Genomic DNA, 15,772 nt, shown 5'->3' with positions numbered 1-15,772 from the left:
TCTTTGGTACATATGACGTGGATCTGTACTTTTAAAAATTGCGCCATTATGTTATTGTTCTATCATAATTTTGAAAATACTTTGAATGACAAAATTATTTTTTATCGTTTCCTGTGTGGCGTGAACATTCTGACGTCAAACACGCAACTCTACACTAGAGTTGATGTGAACCTTGCCATTCAGTCACAGGACTTCAAATATTTCAATCCTTTCTGGGTTGATTTGAAAAACATATGCAAGTATGCAATGAATGTGGTTGTTAAATTTGATAGATGCTTTTTGTGCTCTTTTGTTAAAATTTGTTGGTTTTTGTTCTAATTGAGATTGTGACACGGGGATGACTGCTGTACCCCTGTTTTGACAATTTTACTTATTATGTTTGTTTTGTTCACGCATCGTTGTAAATATAAAGGTATTTGATGCGACAGTCATACAAATGAGAGTCTTAGCGCTATAAAACAAGATTCAATTCACCATTTTCTACATTTAAAAATTGATTCGAATTGGCTAATTCGAATTATCCAATTCGCATTAGAAACACATTTTTGTTAATACGAATTAAAAGTTAACGTCGTTTGGACAGTAAAGCGAATTTGGCGCGCATTGCAATTCGAATAAGAATTGACGTTAGGACGAAAAACGTTTCTAATGCGAATTCACGGCCGACACTCGGCTAACCGAGAGATTGGTCGGTTAATCTATATTGAGTATGCGGCTATATCGGCGGTTGGTCTGTTAATCGGGTTGGCTAAAGTCTGTTAATCAGGTGTTATCGAGAAAATCATTGAAAGTTCAGCATGTTTCGTTGTATAACTTTTTAAATATATTTTTTATCATAAAAGTTAGTCATGTCTAACAAAACAATGCAATGTACTGAATCCAGTGTTGTAATTAATTTTTTTCTAGCTTCGAAGTACGATCTATAAAATGAAAAGGCGGGTTACTCATCAATAAATTTATACACATTTTACACACACAAAATGTACACAAAATAACACATTGGTTGAATTTACTTGCATGCAATATTTTGAATATCGAAAAAAGACGGGCATTATGTTTGTCAACCATATTGATATCATTGTGTGAAAAATCTACACGAAAATCTGTATTTTGGTGACATTAATCAATCTTTATTTAAAACCTGGTCTGTTAATGGGTCGGATATATAAAACCCGGTCTGTTTTAAATTGGTCTGTTAAGAGTTATGAATGGCAACACACGTATAATTTTATTGCTATATGGGGTGACTGTTATCGTATCAAATGGGTAGGCTCAAGGCGAGCAGCTAAAATATACGATAACAACACATGAATAATGAAACATAAAATATACGGAATTCTAATATGACGTGTTTCTTTTGCTTTGTGAACAAACACATGCACTAAATCCAATAATATTTGTTTGCACATGTGTATATTGACTTCTTCAGAATAATGAATTTTATCAAATTATCAGGCACTTAATATATTTCCTTAACTTTAAAACACTTTAAACTCTTAAATGGTACACATGATAGTACCAATTTATTTATGATGACTGTAATGTGTTGCATTCCGAAATTGACATATTTGACCTACACCTACATACGACAACCGTTCATGCTGGCTGTTCAAATTCCTCCCTCTGAAAAATCAGAGTGCCAGCCGTTAGCTTCTTTACAAACAAAAAAGTTAGGTTCATGGAAGCAAACCTACACAAACGCTTTTACACTTAATACTTATCGGACATAGAAATTACCTTAATTGTCCTATTCAGAATCGAAATAATTGATGCAAGCTATACTTTACTGTAGTTTTAACATGGGTAGGCATTATATTCGTGTTATTTTAGCTCTCACTATCGCTCGGGCAAAAATAATCACGAATATATTGCCTACCAATGTTTTAAAACTACAATAAAGTATTATAGCTTGCATCAATTATTTCTTAAACAACACGTGAACAATGACCAATTTAGACAATGGAAATTGAAAATTGATAAAAACGGTTTCAAAAAATGTAATATTAAAGTAATATTAATTTCATCAAAGAATGGTCGCATACTGGTATATCATGTGGATTCTGTTTACTGTTTAATTGTCATGAATGACGCCAATTTGTCATCTACATCGGTAAACAGTATATAAATCAGAGATAACGTCGTAATGTAGCTAAACATCAGTAAGTAAAATATATTGGGATGCTTTTTTTTTAAAGTATAAAGAATAGAGAAAGAATAATGAGTAAGATAAATAAAATGTAGAGAAAATGACATAACAATTTAAAGAAACAAAAATAAACAACACCCCTAATTCGGACCCTACACGAGAATCTGGATGGAGACGCAGAATATAGAATAATAGATACGGACAGTAGAGAGTGATGCATTGTTCAAAAAGAGAGAAAAAATAATAATTGTTTAAGAATACAGACAGAAAACACCCCTGGGTGTTGAAACAGTAACGGATTGCGATGTACTCAAATTGGTGACAAATGCTAGAAGTTTACATACGGACAACTGCAGTTCTCCTCTGCACTAATGTAGAAAGGAACTAAACGGAACAAAATGAATGAAAACTCAAGATAATCAAATGTAGCTGCATTCGCTCCTTTCCATTTACTTCTTTAGAATGATTTGTAAACAACATATGATTAAGTAATAGAAGAAAAGAACCAATTGGATAATGCTGACGAATAAGGGTTTTACGTCCAGTGACAAATGTCATGTGCATATGAGAACGACAACAGGTTATATTTTCCCTGTGTTGTATTAGAGGGACACTTTCAGTGTGATTTGAAAACAAGCTACTTTGAACAGACACAAAAATTAAGGCTGATTGAAAAACGTTAATAATAAATTCGTACATATTCAAGCGGCCAATCCATATCACGCTATGTTGAAGTGACACCTGATTCAATTAAATGAAAAGAAAGTCAAACAAAATAAAAATACTGTTACTAGAAGGATACTGCATTGTCAATTTTTTTCCTCTCAAGAACATCTCATTCTTAACTTGTTCAATGGGAAAATATAAAGGTAGCAAAACTATATATTGTCGTGGATAAATAACTCTTAACTGACACAATTTCAATTGTCCAAACCACTAACAGACTTTATTCCAATAATTTTCACTAAAACGTGGTATTATTCACGTTATATTACAATTATGAAATATTTAATAATTTCAATTTGTTTTTTTGAACCAAAGTACTATTTTGTGTACTTTAAATGATATCTAAAATTGTTTGTTTCGCCTTTTATTAAACAAAATTGCTATGCATATAGGCATAAATACCACATACTTGCGCGACGCCTTTTAGTTTTACTGAAAACTGCGCAGACTATGAAATGTTTTTACAGGTTGAAAATGTTCTATGATAGATATCATTTTGTCAGACACTTTTCTTTTTTTGATTTGGTTCTTATAATATGCCAAAAATCTGTATATTTAATAGAGTTTAACATTAAATTGTGCGTTTTACTCTTAACAGACGTATACCCAACCCGATTAACAGACCAATCGCCCATATAGCCGCATACTCAATATAGATTAACCGACCAATCTCTCGGTTAGCCGTGGAATTAAACTAATTCGAATTAGTTAATGCGAATCGAATTCGAATTACGTGTGAACTCAGCATAACAGTCGTGTCTTTTCGTTTGGTGTGTTTTATAATTTGATTTTGCCATTTGTTTAGGGACTTTCTTTTTTGAATTTTCCTCGAAGTTCAGTATTTTAGTGATTTTACTTTTTAATACTATCAGTAATTGCGAGATGTATGACAATGTGTTTTTGTTTTTTGGTTGTCGTTATTTGCACCATTTAACTGTCAATCTAGGCTGAAGTTTTCTTCCTACTTGTTATTTGTGTTTGTGTTTTTACTGTAGATTGTTGTTTTACTTGTAGAGATTAACATCGGGAGGATATACATCTAAAACACATATTTAATCCAACCAAAAGGCAACCAAGTCCAGTACCTATATAGTCAGTTGTTGTCTTATGATATATACTTATGCTTTTGGTTAATTTGAAATTTTTGCGATAATGGTATTTCTATGAAATTATTATTTTTTTGGAGTCAATAATGACTTCTTGTTATATTATTTTTTTTTTTCATTTGTGTCGTTTGGTGGCTGCTTCGTTGACTTTCACTTCACACATCGTTTCATTCATATTCATTAAATTCGTAAGATGATGACGATGATAGATGGCTGTTAACTCCTATTGGAAAATTAAATGTATCTATTTAGGAAATAAACTCAACATAGATACAAGGATTAAGTTTTGTGTTTACGTCAGACGCGCGTTTCTCCTACAAATGACTAAGAAGGAAGAGAACGGGTCAATATGTTATGAATATGTATAAAAAGTTAAATAACAAAAATACCGAACTCCCAGGAAAATTCAAAACGGAAAGTCTGTCATCAAATGGCAAAATAATAAGCTCCCACATATCAAACGAATGTCCTGATTAGTAGAAAATTGTAGATAAAACCTGGTTTTATATCTAGCTAAACCTGTCACTTTTATGACAGTCGCATAAAATTCCATTATGTTGACAACGATGTGTGAACAAAACAAACAGGCATAATAGGTGTACAGCATTCAACATCATGGTATAATCGTAATCATTATAAAAACAAACAAATATGTCAACATGGAAAAAAGAAATTCATACAGACACAGCACATCAGCAAATACGAAGATAAAAATACAAAAATTCACTATAGCACAATAACACAATGACGAGATGTATTAGTAACGAGCCCCGTCAAATGGACATTAACAAAAATAGGCTTAACAGTAAATGTAATATACACAAAGACAAAGAAAAGAATACTATAGAACGTTATAAAGATGAAAACAGCGTGAGTACCTAGAATCTACACTTCAAGACCATTGTATATTATTTGTGAAGTTGATACGGAATATTTATCAACAAGGTCTTGGTATCTTCTGATGAAGACAAATGACGAGACGTTCTTTGACATACCCTTGGTTCATCAACTTTCTACTCAAACACTCGTCACGTTTTACAAAGTCTGAGTAGCCGTTAAAGTGCTTGAATACCGAATAAAATGGGAAATGTTTATTATCAAACTTAGTATATTGCTACTAAGCTGGGGAGAATTGATTATTCAAAATTAAAATCGTCTCGTTTGTCATAAATTCTGGTACTGAGATGACCGCGCATGTCAAATGCAAGGTATACGTCTACAAATGAGCCAGGGGGAAGCTGTGTCCGTTGTTTCTTTAATTCCTAGTTCTGGAGGATTATGTTCTCTCCATTAACAATTGAAATTTTTCTTAATGGGTTACATAAGTATATCCTCCAGAACGGAGGTATGTTTTGTCACATGATTTTGTAGAACTGAGCATGCCCAGTTGTACAATTGTCTGTTGAACTGGGCATGCATTGTTTTACAATTTTCATATGATCTGTACATTATGCACAATTCCCCAGGAAATTGTACAAACGAGCAGTTCATATATGCATGTAAAACAATGAAGCCTAGATCATCAAACAATTGTAAAACTGTGCATGCTGATGCACGTAAAGGAATACAACCAGGCCCATCATACAATTGTTAAACTGTGCATTCGTTTATAATTTTGGAATGCACAGTTTTACCAAAGTTTGTTTAACTGGGCGTGCATTGTTTTACAATTTTCATACGATCTGTACATCATGCACAATTTCCCATGAAATTGTACAAATGAGCAGTTCATACAACAATGAAGCCTTAATCATCAAACAGTTGTAAAACTGTGCATTCGTTTATATATATGGAATGCGCAGTTACACTAAAGTTTGTTGAACTGGGCGTGCATTGTTTTACAATTTTCATACGATCTATTTATCATGCACAATTCCCCATGAAAGTGTACAAATGAGCAGTTCATGCAACAATGAAGCCTAAATCATCAAACTGTTGTAAAACTGTGCATTCGTTTATATATATGGAATTCGCAGTTACACCAAAGTTTGTTGAACTGGGCGTGCATTGTTTTACAATTTTCATACGATCTATTTATCATGCACAATTCCCCATGAAATTGTACAAATGTGCAGTTCATATGTACATGTATATATGCATGTAAAACAATGAAGCCTAGATTGTAAAACTGTGCATTTGTTATATAAATATGGAATGCGCAGTTTTACCAAAGTTTGATAAACTGTGCACTTGAATTAAAGCCATGCATAATCATTCAAGAAGTTGTAAAACTGTGCACATGAACTAAAGCCATGCATAATCATGCAAGAAGTTGTAAAACTGTGCGCTTGAATTAAAGCCATGCATAATCATGCAAGAAGTTGTAAAATTATGAAATTGAATATCAATGATTTTACTAAAATTAATCATGTAATACAATGTATGCAGCATTTTGCTAATAGTGCTCAGAACTTATAAAACTTGATGACTTGTGCATGCCCGATTAGTCCGATATTTGTCTTTTTGGGCATGCCCTGTTCTACAATTATCTGTAACCATTCATACCTGGTTCCCATAAGAATGCCAACAATTTGTTGAAAAAGTCCAAATTCAACAAATATGTTGTGAATAAAAAAAACTCCAGCATACTGATGACTTGTTCCCCTTGTAGCATGTTTTACCATTTTTTGTTGACTTTAAACAAAAAATGCCGTATATATATATGGTATCCCAAAGTCAGTAACAAGATTATATCGTATGCTACCATTTTTATGTTGAAAGCATTGTGGATAAATTCTTTGGGGCGATTTTTCAAATCACATGGGGAATGTTAGTTTATTACCGACACGATGATAGGGATTGTTAACGTCATAGTCTTTAAGAAATGAGACCGAAGGAAGACGTGTCAACGTAACCGGACCCATTTATGTGTCTGCAAGCTGACAAGTGAGGACGAGACATCGGAAAAGACTTTAGGATAAGGGTGCAGTTTTTAAAATAACTTTAACGACTTGAGATGCAAACATTCGCTAAAAAAAATATATATTCTTAAATTCCATCATCTACAGAAAAATCGTATATGCAATAAAAACTTAAACGTAACTTTGGTACATTTTCTCTATATTCATACATGGTTATGTCCAGACAAGCTCTGATCAGTTAGCATTAAAATATACATCGTAATGAAACAACAGATACATATAACCAATTGGACAAAGTAGAATGACAATTTTGTTGATAACGACTTTAAACCAAGAATATCCTATAAGTTCTGTATAAATGGTCGTGTCTTATATAAGTGATATCTACACATAACATATTAAGTCTTCGCGACAGCAAGTTTGGGCTGCTTTTTATTTTCATTTTTATTTTTTGTGATGAGAGTATAGCTTTCAATAACTTTTTTTAATAAAAATAACACTTTATGAATGTGTTACTTCCGAAGCAGTTTCTATCTGCATTTACTCATCCCCTCAAACCATAACATTCAAAGCCAATGATGTGGAGTTTAAAACTCGGACCTATATGAGATCTTATGACTACAATTAAGGGACTTAAAACAAATTGCCAAATCCTGTTTCAAGTCAAATTTGCCTGCGAGAATTTAACATTATCTAAATATATGAACGAAGAACTTATGAAGGACTTGTGATATATCATATCTGAACTGAAGCACTATAACTAATGAATCGAAGATATCCTCGTGGACTAGTAATTGCAGTTCGCACTTTATAGATGTGTTGCGTTCGATACGCCTTTCTGGGTCATTCTCCAACACGTTCACAACACGCTCAAAATCAAGGATAAATAAATACTTACAAGCGATAGGAGCTATATGTGTTCATAACTGACATATAGAAATTAACCTAATCCATCTAAGATCATATTTTACTGGGGAAGTTGGAACATTGATAAACTCAATATAATTTCTATTTTTTCAACAAAGAAAAACCTTTGCACATTTGATTAAAATAGTACTGGTACTTTTTCTCGGTCTCATTAACAGCACGTTATTGCCTGTTGGAGACAACTTATTGTCAAAGCTTTGGCTCTTTTGAATATTCATGATCGACAGGAAAAGGTTCTGAGATGCTGAATAAGGACAATATTTTTCTGTCGATCGCGGATTTGGTCAATTCAAAGATTATATTGTTATAATCATTCAAACAAAGGGATTGAATAAAAGCTCATCCTATATAAATCCTTTTCCATTAGCTTTAGTCTGAACCCTCAATATGACAATGTGTCTTCTTGAATTACTGACATCTCAGTTTTGCATCAGTGTTTTGTTTTTTTTTAAATAATGTATAAAAAAAAAAACAGAAGAGAACATGTAATACCACATTTTAAACTCAATAAGGAGTATTGATTGTTTATTTGGGAATGAAAGATACCAGGTACACTATAATAGTGACTATTTACACAGATTTCATGAACACCTTTCGGATGACGTTCCACATGGAAGACTCTTAGAAAATTAACTATGGCATAGGTAACACAAAACTTTTAATAGTGAAAACACATTTAGACTATGCTAATTCAGTACGTGTCCATTTAAAACAATATAAATAAGTTTGAATAGAGAATGACAGCACGACAAATACCAGGCTTCATTTAATTTAGTCTTAGATGCATGGTTTTTCTTATTATTTGTTAGTGGCTTTGAACTAGATGTCAGTAACTTCGAGTATTCTCAGATATGTACCTAGTGTCTATTTGTTTTGGAATCCCGACTTTGGGACAGGCGCTAAAATGCGGCGGGGTTAAACATGGGATCCTGGCCTGACTTTGGGCCAGCCGCAAAAAATGCGGCGGGGTTAAAAATGTTTTTTTGAGATCTCAACCCTTCAAACATGTTTTTTTTCTAAAAACGTTGATGTAAATTTGGTACAATTTCTCTATCATCACTCATACATGTACAAGTGTATGATCAATTAGCATTTAAGTATACATCGCAATGAAACGACAGAGACATGTAGCCAACTGGACAACCTAGAATGACAATTTTGTTGAAAAAGAAATCAAACCAAGAATATCCAACAAATTCTGTATAAACAAGTGTATAAAAATAAAGTATCAGTGATATCTACACATCAATTAGTTCTGTACAAAAGAACGAATCTGGAATAAGTGATATCTTCACATAACATATTTGTGAAATCTTCGCAACAGATAGTTTTAGGTTGGGTATTTTTTTTTAGGGGGGGGGGGGTCATGTTAAAAAAAATCGTGATGGGGTGTTACCTATCAATTCATATTGTTTGTTGAAAATAACACGTGGTGAACGTTTTTCTTTCAATTGAAAGCGTATGTTTTCTGAATTTACCAACTCTTTCAAACTATAACATTTTAGGCCAATGATGTAAAGTTACTTAAAAACGTAAAGTGCTACATGATCCAGAGACTTTAAAAAGAATAGCAAAATATCGTATTATGTCAACTTTGCCTGAGAGAGTTGGAATCTTAGACTCTTAACATTTCTAAATTTATGAACGAAGAACTTAAAAGGATATGTAATAAATCATGTCTGAACCAAAGCACCGAATACTGAGCTAATCAGATATCCTCGTGACCTAGTAATTTATCAGCAGACGTATCGACACCGTGCTAGCTTTTTAGATGTGTTGCGTTCGATGCACTTTTTTTTTCTTTTTTTTTTTTTTTTTTTTTATTTTCCTTCATTATAAACGTTCAAAGCCACGGATGTATAAACACTTGAAAACGTTAGGAGCTATGTTCATTGCTTACATAAAAAGAATTGCCAAATCCTTCTAAGATCACATTTCGCTGAGGAAATTCGATCCGTCATTATCTTAATCTAATTTCTATGTTTTCAACAAAGAATAACATTTGCACATTTGTTTAAAATAATACTGGTACTTTTTCCAGGTCTCATTAACAGAAAAAATATTGTCTGTTTAAGACAACCTATTGTCAAATCCTTCGCTATTTTGAATATTCATGATCGACAGTAAAAGGTCCTTAGATGTAGAAAAAGGACCATATTTTCTGCCGATTGCGGGTTTAGTCATTTCAAAAATGTTATTGATTACCATTCATGCAATCAAAAGATTTAGAAAAAGGCTCGGCCTATATAAATCCTTTCCTAATAGATTTATTCTGAAACATCAATATTCCAATGTGTCTTCTTGAATTAAAAACATATCAGCTTTGCATCTTGCATTTGTTTTTTTAAATAATGTAAAAAAAATCAGAAGAGAACATTTAATATCACATATGAAACTCAACAAACAGTATTGATTGTTTATTTCGAATCTTGGACTGCTGTATATTTAGTGATAGTAGTTGACCATGTAGACATATGGGCTTTCATGGATCTACAATCTGTCGATACCTGTGCCTTAGCATTGCACAATGTCATGTTTTTCTCTTACGTCTTTACACTAAATCTATTGAATGATGGATGTGCACGGATTGATAATTAAATCTAAGAAAAGCATAACAAAGAGATGTGGTACGTAATGCGTGGTGTGGTATGAGTGCCAATGAGACAACTCTCCATGCAAGTAACAGTTTGTAAAAGTTAACCATTATAGGTCAAAGTATGGTCTTCAACTTTGCTCACACCGAACAGCAAGCTATAAAATGCCCCACTGAAAAATGACTAGTGTAAAATCAGTCAAACGGGAAAACCAACGGTCTAATTTATATAAAAACAAGAATGTGTCCAAAGTACACGGATGCCCCACTCGCACTATCCTTTACCATGTTCCATGGACCGTGAAATTGGGTAATAATCTAATTTGGCATTAAAATTAGAAAGATTATACTATAGGGAACATATGTACTAAGTTTCAAGTTGATTGAACTTCAATTTTATCAAAAACTACCTTGACCAAAAACTTTAACCTGAAACTCCCACTTTCATTTTCTATGTTTAGTGGACCGTGAAATTGGGGTCAAAAGTCTAATTTGGCTTTAAAATTAAAAAGATCATATCATAAGCAACAAGTTTACTAAGTTTCAAGTTGATTGGACTTCAGCTTCATCAAAAACTACCTTGACCAAAAACTTTAACCTGAAACTCCCACTTTCATTTTCTATGTTTAATGGACCGTGAAATTGGGGTCAAAAGTATAATTTGTCTTTAAAATTAAAAAGATCATATCATAAGCAACAAGTTTACTAAGTTTCAAGTTGATTGGACTTCAGCTTCATCAAAAACTACCTTGACCAAAAACTTTAACCTGAAACTCCCACTTTCATTTTCTATGTTCAGTGGACGGTGAAATTGGGGTCAAAAGTCTAATTTGGCTTAAAATTAGAAAGATCATATCATAAGCAACAAGTGTACTAAGTTTCAAGTTGATTGGACTTCAGCTTCATCAAAAACTACCTTGACCAAAAACTTTAACCTGAAACTCCCACTTTCATTTTCTATGTTCAGTAGACCGTGAAATTGGGGTCAAAAGTCTAATTTGGCTTTAAAATTAAAAAGATCATATCATAAGCAACAAGTGTACTAAGTTTCAAGTTGATTGGACTTCAGGTTCATCGAAAACTACCTTGACCAAAAACTTTAACCTGAACGGACGAACGGACGCACAGACGGACGGACGAACGGAGCCACAGACCAGAAAACATAATGCCCCTCTACTATCGTAGGTGGGGCATAAAAAAACGAGAAACGAGATACACATTTGAACCATATCACAAACGACAACCACTGAACAGGTGCAAACAAATGCAGCGGGTTTAAACGTTTTGATATTTACCAACCTTCATCCTTACTGACCTGAAACAATAGTGTAACATCACAACATCATGAGAGGGGGGATAGGACCTTTTATATCAGGACTAAGAGATCGGGTGTTTAAGCTCGGGATATCGGGATTGACCCTTTCGGGGTCCGGGAAATCTTTTTTCGAATTTCGGGATTTAAATGTATTTAAATTCGGGACCTCGGGATTTTTTGTTTTTAAGCCCGGGATTTCGGGATAAAGACCCCTCCTACCCTCTTCAACATCGAAAGTTACACTATAAGATATCAATTAAACAGGTTGACTCAATCAAAACACACATTAACACAAACTACTAAACCAAGGCCGTAGCTAGGCATCTCATTTTAGTGAGGCAAAATAATTGAGCCGAGCGAAGCGAGGCGAAAAATTTTTTTGAAGGGTATGAAATGAATGGCGCAAAATCCTGCATTCTAGGCATTTTTAGAGAGTTTGATAATGTTTTGAATTTGGACACTTTTTATATATTTTTTAGCTCACCTGGCCCGAAGGGCCAAGTGAGCTTTTCTCACCACTTGGCGTCCGTCGTCCGTCGTCGTCGTCGTCGTCCGTCGTCGTCGTCCGTCGTCGTCGTCGTTAACAATTTACATTTTGAACTTCTTCTAGAGAACCACTGAATGGAATGGAACCAAACATGGCATGAATGTTCCTTATGAGGTGCTGACCAAGTGTTGTTACTTTGTAGCCGATCCATCATCCAAGATGGCCGCCAGCGGGGGACTTAGTTTAACATAGGACCCTATGGGAAATGCATACAAATGACTTCTTTTAGAGAACCACTGAATGGAATGAAACCAAACATGGCATGAATGTTCCTTATGAGGTACTGACCAAGTGTTGTTACTTTGTTGCCGATCCATCATCCAAGATGGCTGCTAGCCGGGGACTTAGTTTAACATAGGACCCTATGGGAAATGCATACAAATGACTTCTTTTAGAGAACCACTGAATGGAATAAAACCAAACATAGCATGAATGTTCCTTATGGGGTGCTGACCAAGTGTTGTTACTTTGTAGCCGATCCATCATCCAAGATGGCCGCCAGCAGGGGACTTAGTTTAACATAGGACCCTATGGGAAATGCATACAAATGACTTCTTTTAGAGAACCACTGAATTGAATGAAACCAAACATGGCATGAATGTTCCTTATGAGGTGCTGACCAAGTGTTGTTACTTTGTTGCCGATCCATCATCCAAGATGGCCGCCAGCGGGGGACTTAGTTTAACATAGGACCCTATGGGAAATGCATACAAATGACTTCTCTTAGAGAACCACTGAATGGAATAAAACCAAACATAGCATGAATGTTCCTTATGGGGTGCTGACCAAGTGTTGTTACTTTGTAGCCGATCCATCATCCAAGATGGCCGCCAGCGGGGGACTTAGTTTAACATAGGACCCTATGGGAAATGCATACAAATGACTTCTTCTAGAGAACCACTAAATGGAATGAAACCAAACATAGCATGAATGTTCCTAATGGAGTGCTGACCAAGTGTTGTTACTTTGTAGCCAATCCATCATCCAAGATGGCCGCCAGCGGGGGACTTAGTTTAACATAGGACCCTATGGGAAATGCATACAAATGACTTCTTTTAGAGAACCACTGAATGGAATGAAATCAAACATGGCATGAATGTTCCTAATGTGGTGCTGACCAAGTGTTGTTACTTTGTAGCCGATCCATTATCCAAGATGGACGCCAGCGGGGGACTTAGTTTAACATAGGACCCTATGGGAAATGCATACAAATGACTTCTTTTAGAGAACAACTGAATGGAATGAAACCAAACATGGCATGAATGTTCCTTATGCCGTGCTGACCATGTGTTGTTTCTTTGTAGCCCATCCATCATCCAAGATGGCCGCCAGCATGGGACTTAGTTTAACATAGGACCCTATGGGAAATGCATACAAATGACTTCTTTTAGAGAACCACTGAATGGAATGAAATCAAACATGGCATGAATGTTCCTAATGTGGTGTTGACCAAGTGTTGTTACTTTGTAGCCGATCCATTATCCAAGATGGCCGCCAGCAGGGACTTAGTTTAACATAGGACCCTATTGGAAATGCATACAAATGACTTCTTTTAGAGAACCACTGAATGGAATAAAACTAAACATTGCATGAATGTTCCTTATGAGGTGCTGACCAAGTGTTGTTACTTTGTAGCAGATCCATCATCCAAGATGGCCGCCAGCAGGGGACTTAGTTTAACATAGGACCCTATGGGAAATGCATACAAATGACTTCTTTTAGAGAACCACTGAATGGAATAAATCCAAACATGGCATGAATGTTCCTTATGAGGTGCTGACCAAGTGTTGTAACTTTGTAGCCAATCCGCCATCCAAGATGGCCGCCAGTGGGGGACTTTTGAATGAAATTAAACATGTTCCTTTCCTTATCAATGAGGTTGTGTTGTCACTTTTAGCCAAATTTTATATTTTTTCATATGATTTCAAAAACCCAAGTAGAATCAGGTGAGCGATACAGGCTCTTGAGAGCCTCTAGTTTTTATATTTTAAGACTTTTACTAACACCAAATTTTTAACAACTTTATTTAGATTTATATGCAAGATAATCATCCAAATATCACTGATTTGAGTCTGCTGCCAGAACATAGAACAAACATCGATTTAGTAGAGTTTGTCAAATTTTTCTATGACCGGTTCAGTCAACTCGTTTCAGAATCATAATTTGGTCTGCTGATATCCTTATCGCGATGAACATGGCAAGCCCGCACAATCTCTCGCCACTCATGCATTCTCTTTTCCAAGTTTTCAGTCGTTTCAGGGCAGTCTGTGTTTCTAAAGGAAGCACATTATCATCAACACAATAATCAATGTCTTCTTCCAATTCCTTCTCTATCAGCAATTTGGTAGCAGCAGCGGTAGTAACAGTTTTGTTTGCAAAAGGGAATTAAGCTTTCCTGTAAGCACCATCATACAGTTGCAGTTACAAAATATTAATCTCGCTTTTATGCTGACAAAGAGTAGACAAACTAGGGATAGAATGAGATAAGAAAAATGTATATGATTCTATCTATAGAGTATATATGATATGGGTACAGGGGAATTTGGAATGGAGTTTTTGACGTTTACATGTAGGTCCATAATTTCAAATTATTTCTGGAAATAGTTGGTGGTATTTTAGTTCCAAAATCTATAAATTTAGGGGTTAGGGGCATGGGGTGTCCGATTCCGAAACCCCGAATATAAAGAAACGAAATTCCGTAGTCCCGAATAAGTAAAGACAAAATCCTGTGTTAAAGGTTCTACCATTCCTCAATAATATCAAATTGGAATATGGGATATTCTTTCAATTTTTAAGGTTAAAGAAACATGGATAGAAACTAATCCATCATCGGCATGTTTCATATTATTTATATTTTATTTATCTGTATTTTTATTTTAAAAGTTCGTGAAATGAATTCGCAGACAGGACTGCCCCCTTGCGATGACTTGATTTGTCAAAAGTTGGTTAAACGGAGAAATGAATACGCAGACTGAACTGCCCCTTCCGAATACCAGTACTTGATTTGTCAGTCTACTTATCGTTTTTGGATTGTTCTAATGAAGTTATATACAATACTCAGACTCTGTTCACAAAAAAAATAGTTTACTAGAATTATTCCTTCTTTACTTTCAGTGTCGCTTTTCCTTTTCTGCAAGACTCCGGCCTGTTTTTAACTAGAAATCTATGAGGATTATCATTACTAGGTTAATGTTATCGAGAAACATCACCCGTTGAGATGCTGAGTTATATCCAGGAAGAATAGTTTAAAAGGAATGATGACAAGTTATATAGAAATTAAGGTTGAAATAGAACAACAAATGACTATATTATATCAGTGATATATTATGTATAAAAAAAGTAATCAGTGTCAAAATTTTAGTAAGGCAATTGCCTCACTTGCCTCAAGGGTAGCTACGGCCTTGTAAACATACACTGAACGACGAATAAATTTGATCTATGACACAATGTAGATACAAAATCATTAAAATAAGGGGTGAGATGTTAAATAATTTCAGAAAGTCAACCATAACCTTGGATGTTGGATTATACCTTAAATAGAATATTAACGC

The sequence above is a fragment of the Mytilus galloprovincialis genome, chromosome 4, assembly GCF_965363235.1.
Source record: "Mytilus galloprovincialis chromosome 4, xbMytGall1.hap1.1, whole genome shotgun sequence".
In the NCBI taxonomy this organism is placed as follows: domain Eukaryota; kingdom Metazoa; phylum Mollusca; class Bivalvia; order Mytilida; family Mytilidae; genus Mytilus; species Mytilus galloprovincialis.
The sequence above is the reverse complement of the archived record's forward strand: the minus strand, read 5'-3'. Positions refer to the sequence as shown.